This window comes from Etheostoma spectabile, unplaced genomic scaffold (assembly GCF_008692095.1).
Source record: "Etheostoma spectabile isolate EspeVRDwgs_2016 unplaced genomic scaffold, UIUC_Espe_1.0 scaffold00003817, whole genome shotgun sequence".
In the NCBI taxonomy this organism is placed as follows: Eukaryota; Metazoa; Chordata; class Actinopteri; order Perciformes; family Percidae; genus Etheostoma; species Etheostoma spectabile.
In genome coordinates, this window is record NW_022603077.1 from 16,541 (window position 1) to 25,314 (window position 8,774).

Genomic DNA, 8,774 nt, shown 5'->3' on the forward strand with positions numbered 1-8,774 from the left:
GTTAACACGCTTCTTTATGCCCTGGGGAGAGAGGCAGAGGCTATTTATGACTCTTTTGTGTACGAGAGGGAAAACGTTGAAGAAGCGGCAGACGAAGAAACTGTAGAGACTCATCCCGAGCTGGATTACATGACGGTAATGGCGAAATTTAGCAACCATTTTGTGCCTAAAAGGAACATTATCCACGACAGAGCTTGCTTTCATAAGAGAGTACAGAAAGCCGGAGAGCCAGTCGAAGCATTCGTTAGAAGCTTATATGAGCTAGCACAATACTGTGAGTTCGGAAGCACTAAAGATGAACAAATCAGAGACAGGATCGTGATAGGCATATTGGATCGAGATGTTTCCCAGAAATTACAGCTGGAGGCAGACCTCACGCTTGAACGAGCTATTCAGATAGCACGCCAAAGTGAGCAAATCAAACAGCAGAGTGCAAGTTTGCGTGTGGAACATGCTGTGGACGGAATGAGTCAAGGAAGACGGCATTTTGACTCTAAAAAGAGCAACAATGATGCACAATGGCGGAGAAAACCGGAGCACGGTGAGTCCAAATATCTCCTTACATGCTCTCGGTGTAATAGACAACATGGGAAAATGCAGCCATGCCCAGCGAAGAACAAGAGGTGCCGGAAATGCAATAAAACTGGACATTTCGAAGTAGTCTGCAAAACTAAAATGCTGAAAGAGGTGACAGTAGCTTCACATTACAGTTGTGTCTCATGCTACATTTAACGGACTGCTAAAGAGCCCAAAATTGGTCACAGCAGGTAAAATGCCACCGGTCACCAGCCCTGGAGGCGAAGTCCACTGTGTGGGCAAGTTTCTGGCCACAAGTCAGTTTAAGGGACAGAAATACCGGTTCTGGGTTACTGTCATAAAGGGACCCTATGCTCACAACCTGTTGGGAGGTAGTGTTGCCAGGAGGATGGGTTTGGTCAGAAGGCTCAACAATATAAACACAGACCTCCTAGGGGACGTCTTTGGGGAAATTGGCCTGCTTAAATGCGACCCTGTTAAAATAGAACTGAAAGCAGATGCAGAGCCCTACAGCCTGACAGCGCCACGCCGTGTCCCATTTCCTCTTCTTTCGAAGGTTGAAACAGAACTGAAGCGTATGCTAGACTTGGGCATCATAGAAGAGGTTACTGAGCCCACTGATTGGTGCGCCCCGATGGTTCCTGTTGAAAAGAAAAACAGAGATCAAGTAAGAATATGTGTGGATCTGAAACGCCTAAACAAAGCAGTAAAACGGGAGCGCTACATCTTACCAACTTTGGAAGACATTGCTCCAAAGCTGGCGGGGGCTAAGGTGTTTTCCACCCTTGATGCCTCATGTGGATTTTGGCAGATTCCTCTGGATGCTAAGAGTAGAAGACTGACAACATTTATAACCCCCATCGGTAGATTCTGCTTCAGACGACTGCCGTTTGGAATCACGTCAGCTCCAGAAATTTTTCAGAGACAGTTATCCACACTGCTAAAGGACCATGAAGGGGTTGTCGTTGTCATGGATGACATTCTCGTTTATGGACAGACCAAGGAGAAACATGACAACCACCTGAATGCAGTTCTGAAGACTGTTAAGAACAGTGGCTTGAAGCTGAACAAAGCAAAGTGTCATTTCAGCAAATCAGAAACTCGATACTTCGGTCACATCATCAGTGCCGAGGGCATCAAACCAGATCCGACTAAGGTAGAAGCCATCACCAAGATGCAGAGTCCCACAAATGTGGAGGAGCTCCGGCAGGTTCTGGGTCTGATTAATTACGTGGGGAAATTCTTGCCAGGCCTCTCCACCAAGTTACACCCAATCACCAGCCTGTTGAGAAGTGAGAACAAGTGGGTATGGAACAACACCCAAGAACAGGCGTTCATCGCTGTTAAAGGCATGTTAGTGTCAGCCCCAGCTCTTGCATATTATGATGCAAATCGGAAAACTGTCATCAGCGCCGATGCAAGTAGCTACGGCTTAGGGGCAGCTCTACTACAAGAACATGAGGACGGCTTAAAGCCAGTGGCATTCTGCTCCCGCACACTGTCGGATGCCGAGAGAAGATACTCTCAAATCGAGAAGGAGTGCTTGGCAGGAGTGTGGGCGTGTGAGCGGTTTGCACGCTACGTTCAGGGAATGGACAGTTTCCTTCTGCAAACAGACCACAAACCACTTGTGCCACTAATAAATACTTACGACCTGGACAAAACCCCTCCAAGGTGCCAGAGACTGCTGATGCGCCTTTTAAGGTTCAACGTGGAAGCAGTACACGTCCCAGGCAAGCAGTTGGTGGTGGCCGACACTCTATCCAGGAGGCCGCAGAAACACGTGAGTGATGAGACCACAGATCAGGTTATACAAGCTCATGTTTCGTCAGTTGTAGCAAATGCACCTGTCTCATCCCAAAGACTCTCTAAGATCCGTCTGGCCACTCAGCATGATTATGAATTGCAGCAGGTTACAAGTTTTATCAAGAATGGATGGCCGCACAAAACAATGATGAACCCTTCTCTCCATCGTTATTATTCTGTAAGAGCTCATCTCTCAGAAACGGATGGATTAGTGTTATATCAGGACCGGCTGGTCATTCCTACTGCGCAGAGGGCTGAAGTGCTGTCAGATCTACATAAAGGACACCAAGGACTAACACGGTGCCGGGCACGCGCCAAGATGGCTGTGTGGTGGCCGAGCATCAGTGCTGAGATTAAACAGACGGTGTCGTTATGCAAATTCTGCATTGAAAATAAACCAACCCAGAGGCATGAACCTTTCCTGACTTCTACCCTACCAGAGGGCCCCTGGCAGCGCATCGCTGCTGACCTATGCGAGTTTGAGAGGTGGAATTATCTCATCGTAACCGACTATTACTCCAGAGACATTGAAATAGCTCGACTGACTTCTATATCTAGTCGTGATGTCATTAGTCGACTCAAGGGCATGTTTGTGAGGTGGGGAATCCCACTGGAACTGGTCAGTGATAATGCCACTCAGTTCACATCTACTGAGTTCCAAGATTTTACCAGAGAATATGGTTTCGTGCACACGACCTCTAGCCCACATTACCCTCAGGCGAATGGTGCGGCTGAACGAGCGGTTCAGACTGCGAAGAATATCTTGAAGCAGCCTGACCCCCATTTGGCCCTGATGTGCTACAGAGCAACCCCTAGTACCGCTACAGGTATGAGCCCTGCACTACTTATGATTGGGAGAGAGATTAGAACTACACTTCCGATGCTGGAGAGCAAACTGCGAGCTACTCCGGTGGACAAGGAGTTTGTACAGCAAAAGGACGATCAGACAAAGTCAGCTTATCGGTTCTTCCATGATCGCCATTATTCTGCACAACCACTTCCCACTCTACAACCAGGACAGAATGTCAGGATAAAACTGGATGGTGACAAAGGTTGGAAAACCCCAGCTAAGATTATTGCCAAATGCAAGGAGCCACGGTCTTACATGGTGGAAACAGAAAATGGTGCTGTGCTACGACGGAATCGGAGACACCTGCAAGCTGTGCCACAGCTCACCGATCGACCAGATCAGCTACAGTCACCTGATTCCCCAGTGGAACCAACCAGTAGCTTTCCACCTGAGGACAGTTCCGACTCCACAACCAGAAGCCCTGTTCAGAGGCTGCTGCACCCGGAGGTGGAGCGTCCTACTACACTCGAAGGTTCACAGGTTATATCCAGGGGAAGAATAGTCAGAATTCCTCTGAGATATAGAGACACTTAGTGACTCAATGTCTTCTACTTCATGTGTTTAGTTCAAGTGTTTAGATGTGAAGTATATAGAGTTCAGGAACAAAAAGAAGTATATACCCAGGAGGAGAGATAAGGATTAAATTGGAATTTGAAAGTGCATTGGAACTCTGTAAGAGTAAAGATTCACACGTTATAGATGTTAGTATTATCAACAAGTTTACTTCTAACTAAAGGCTTGTACTGAAAGTTTGTTTTGTAGGATTGATAGGAACAGCAACTGTTTAGGGCAGAATAATCCCTATGTTGCTGCGGACTGAGGACTGTCTACTCCAACGTCCTAGTGTTCGGAGATGCTATTTTCTAAATGTTGAGTATTTCTGTAAAGTACGCATGTAAGGTTAAGCAAGCGGTTTCGCTGCTGGGAGGGGGGAGATGTAGTGATATGTCACAGTTAGGCTTCCGTAGCAGAGGTACATTGTTGAGCATGCGCGAGACATCCGGCGGTTGTACAGTTACAAGCTGAGTAATAAAGCTGAGTCCTACAAGGTGCACTACGAGTCCGAGTGGAATTCTTCATAAAGATAGCCGTCTATGACAAGTTGCAAGGTCTACCAAATGTGTAACTTTACAAGCCGTAAAATGTTGGAACCTTGGTTGCCATAGATTCCCAAACCTCCCCTCAAAATGTCGATCACACATTTTCCAGCCCCTAATTGATGCTAGATTAGATTAGATTATACTTTATTTATCCCACGACGGGGAAATTCTGTCGTTACAAGTAGCAGCATAGCAGCAACAGCAAAAAACAGAAAAACAAAACAATAACACACAAACAAGTAAGCACGAAAGAAATACAAGGCAAGAAATACAAGGCAAGAATACAGGCAAGAAATAGACAATGAAAATATGGTAGACTGAGTAAGTAAAATGCCGTCAAACAAAAGGAATTTTAAAGTGCGGTTGCCATGATAAGAGAAACAATATTGCGGTGTAAGTGACGTTAAAAATTAAGTTAAGTTGAATGTGTAATTAGAGCAAAGAAGCAAGAGTCGGTAGCATAATTTAAATTATATTAACCTGAGACCATAAATATTGAAAAGTAAGTACTTGTAATAATATAATATAAATACCAATATTAAAGATAAACAGAAAGTGTGTGATGTAGATGGGAGAAAAACAGGAACAGAAACTACAACACTATCAGGTAGAGCAGGTGTTGTAGAGTCTGACAGCGGCCGGGATGAAGGACCTGCGGTACCTCTCCTTCTTACACCGTGGGTGTATCAGTCTGCTGCTGAAGGAGCTGCTCAGGGACCCCACAGTGTCATGTAGGGGTGAGAGGTGTTGTCCATGATGGATGTCAGCTTAGCTAACATCCTCCTCTCCCCTACTTTCTCTATGGGGTCAAAAGGACAGTCCAGGACAGAGCTCGCTCTCCTGATCAGTCTATTGAGTCTGCTTCTGTCCCGGTCCGAGCTGCCCCCCCCTCCAGCAGACCACAGCGTAGAGGATGGCAGAGGCCACCACAGAGTCATAGAAGGTCCTGAGGAGAGTCCTACACACTCCAAAGGACCTGAGTCTCCTCAGCAGATGGAGGCGACTCTGGCCCTTCTTGTAGAGTGCTTGGGTGTTATCAGTCCAGTTCAGTTTATTGTTTAGGTGAACACCCAGGAATTTGTAGCTCTCCACTACATCAATGTCCAATCCCTGGATGCTCACCGGTGAGAAGGGGGATGTTTTCCTCCTGAAGTCGACTATCATCTATCACCTTGATAACCGACCTGTATTCCAGATCGTTCCCCTCAGAGACACAACCAACAACGGCTGTGTCATCAGAGAACTTCTGGATGTGGCAGTGGGTGGTGTTGTGTGTGAAGTCCGAGGTGTAGAGGGTGAAAAGGAAGGGGGAGAGCACCGTACCCTGAGGGGCACCTGTGCTGCAGTGCACCACGTCAGACACACAGTGATGGAGCCTCACATACTGTGGTCTGTTGGTGAGGTAGTCCGTAGTCCATGCAGCCAGATGTTGGTCCACTCCGGCACTCTCCATCTTCACTCTGAGGAGCGAAGGCTGGATGGTGTTAAAAGCACTGGAGAAGTCGAAGAACATGACTCTCACAGTGCTCCCGCTGTCCTCCAGGTGAAGCAGCGATCTGTGCAGCAGGTAGATCACTGCGTCGTCCACTCCAATCCCAGGCTGGTAAGCAAACTGCAGGGGGTCCAGCTGTGTGCCCACCAGGGGTCGCAGGTGACGCAGGATGATCCTCTCCATGGTCTTCATCAGGTGAGAAGTCAGGGCAACAGGCCTGAAGTGGTTTGGCTCCTTGGGTCGCGGTGACTTTGGTACCGGGACCACACAGGAGGTCTTCCACAGGGCTGGGACCTTCTCCAGGCTCAGGCTCAGGTTGAATAAGTGCCTGAACACACCACAGAGCTGGTCAGCACAGTCCCTGAGGAGACTTGGGCTGATGCCGTCCGGGCCCGGGGCCTTCCTTGCCTTGAGCTTCTTCAGTTGACTTCTCACCTGATCATCTGTTATGGAGAAGTGGGTGGAGGATGACTGGGGTGTGTGGATGGTAGGAGGTGAGGGTCTCAGGGAGGGGGAGAGGGGGGTGGTGAACTGATGAGCGGGGAGAGGGGGGAGGAGCGGGCTGGTGGGTTCATTGCTGATGCGGTCGTTGAAGGTGGCAGGCTGAGGAGGGGAGGGGGGGAGGAGGAGAGGGCCAGGGGAGGTGTGAAAGAGGGGGCTGGGGGGTGTGAAGAGGGAGGCGAGGAGGCAGAGTCAAATCTGTTAAAAAACAGATTCAGCTCATCTGCCCAGTCCTTGTCTCCTCCGGCTTGGCTTCTTCCCACAGCTTTGCCGTGGCCGGAGATGTTCTGCAGCCCTCTCCAGACGTCCCTAGCATTGTTCTGCTCCAAACTCTTTTCTAATTTCCTCCCGTAGATGACCTTCCCCCTCCTGATCCTGAGTCTGAGTTCCTTCTGGACTCTGCGCAGCTCCTCTCTGTCCCCTGATGCAAAAACCCTCTTCTTCTCATTTAGCAGAGCTTTTATCTCAGAAGTCACCCAGGGTTTGTTGTTGGGAAAACACTGGACCAACTTGGAGGGCACAGTGTTCTCCACACAGAAGTTGATATAGTCTGTGATGCATTGTGTCATGCTGTCAATGTCGGTGCCGTGGGGGGTGCAGAGTGCTTCCCAGTCTGTAATTTCAAAGCAGTCCCTGAGCCTATCACTTGCCTCCTCAGACCACTGCAGAGCAGAGTGGCGCAGCGGAAGCGTGCTGGGCCTATTATCCAGAAGTCGATGGATTGAAACCATCCTCTGCTAATTCCTGTGTTTTGTATCAGCATTATATTTCCAGTCTGTTGATGTTTAACAAAGCAACTGATGTTGCAAGTGTCTGAAGTGAAATGTCTCTCCACCTGCTGAAGAGTAAACTTAATGTCATGTTGAGATTATTTCATCCATAAATAAATACAGTGCTCATACACTTTTATTCCTGCTGTAACACCCATAAAAACTGGAGTGTAATACAGTAAATATACTACACTACAGGTAATAAATACTGTAAATAGAAACTGTAAAACATGTAAATTTAAAGTGCTTGTTGTGCTGTCTACCAGTCAGATTACCACAGGAGGTAATATCTGTTGCAGCTCTTTTAAAGACTCTACCATAATACCTGCTGGAGATGCCAGGTAAAGCATGAGCTCTACCACTGAGCTACATCCCCTGAAGATTTGGAATTCTTTTGACTTTTTTCTGAGATCGACTCAGACTAATCTTTATTAATCCTTTTGGGATGACTCTCGCAAGGAAATTGAAATGTGTTGTTGATGGCTTTAAAACCTGTAAATGCAACTACGGTAGCTGGAAATTAAACCTGGGCAAAATGATTGCACTGCTACGATATAAATCATAGTCAAAAAGTTCCCACACCTGTTCCCTTTCTGCTGGACAATACAACGCTCACTGCAAATCTTGAAACACAGACAGATAAGAAATGGTGGAGAAAGTTGGCTTCCAGTACCTATGAAGTAACACAACAATGTCCATGAAGGCACAAGTGAAATTAGGGTTACTGTGATGTGTCATTGGTTTGCCATTATTCTAGAAGAAAACCTTTCGTCATTGGCAGGATTCGAACCTGCGTGGGGAGACCCCAATGAATTTCTAGTCCATCGCCTTAACCACTTGGCCACAACAACCTGAAAACAATACTTATACCTGTTTGCACAAATGTCTAATATTTGATCAAATCGGGTTGGGCAAGTAACCTTTCTGGTTACTTCTTGACAAATAAAGCAAGTAACCACACAATGAAAACTACTGCGATGGCTGGGAATCGAACCCAGGTCAGCTGCTTGGAAGGCAGCTATGCTCACCACTATACCACCATCGCTAGACAAGACATCTGGTGTCCTTAAACATTGTCTTTTTCTTTATCCTTTTTATTAAATTAAGGCATTAAGATCAATTTCCAAAAGTTAATTTTTTTGCAGAGATTGCAAAGCCAGAAATCTTGGTGAAGTCGTTGACTTAAATTTTAACAGCCACATTAAGACAATTACAAAGTCAGCCTATTATCACCTTAAGAAAATATCAAGGGTTAAAGGACGTATGTGTCAACAGGATTTGGAAAGACTTGGCTATGCTTTCATCTTCAATAACTTTTAAATCAAGGCTGAAGACCATTCTTCTTGATGTTGCCTTTCTTTAAATGGTTATTCATTTCTTTAATGTTTAATTTTGTATACTGCCCTGTAATTTTTTATTCTTGTGTTTTAGCTGTTTTTATTTTTTAACTGTTTATTCTTGTGTTTTATCTGTTTTTATTTTTTAACTGTTTATTGTTGTGTTTTATCCAACCAAAAAGGGAGCATATCAATTAAGCTGACTCTACATGGATCCACAGACACAGACAGTGCACTACAATTTCCATTTTGCCCGTGTCTGGTAACTACTACTAACCAATTGAAAAGTTTATGAACATTTGTCCAAACAGGTATGGCACTGCTTTTCAGATTATTGTGGCCGAGTGGCTAAGGTGATGGACTAGAAATCCATTGGGGGGC

General features: G+C 46.3%; 1 non-coding gene across 1 annotated transcript; it reads right to left on the minus strand.

Moving 5' to 3' along the window:
- Positions 1–8,029: 8,029 nt before the first annotated feature.
- On the minus strand, positions 8,030–8,101 carry trnag-ucc (transfer RNA glycine (anticodon UCC)). Its single transcript has one exon. It is a non-coding gene; the product is annotated as a tRNA-Gly (tRNA).
- Between the last annotated feature and the right edge of the window lie 673 nt (positions 8,102–8,774).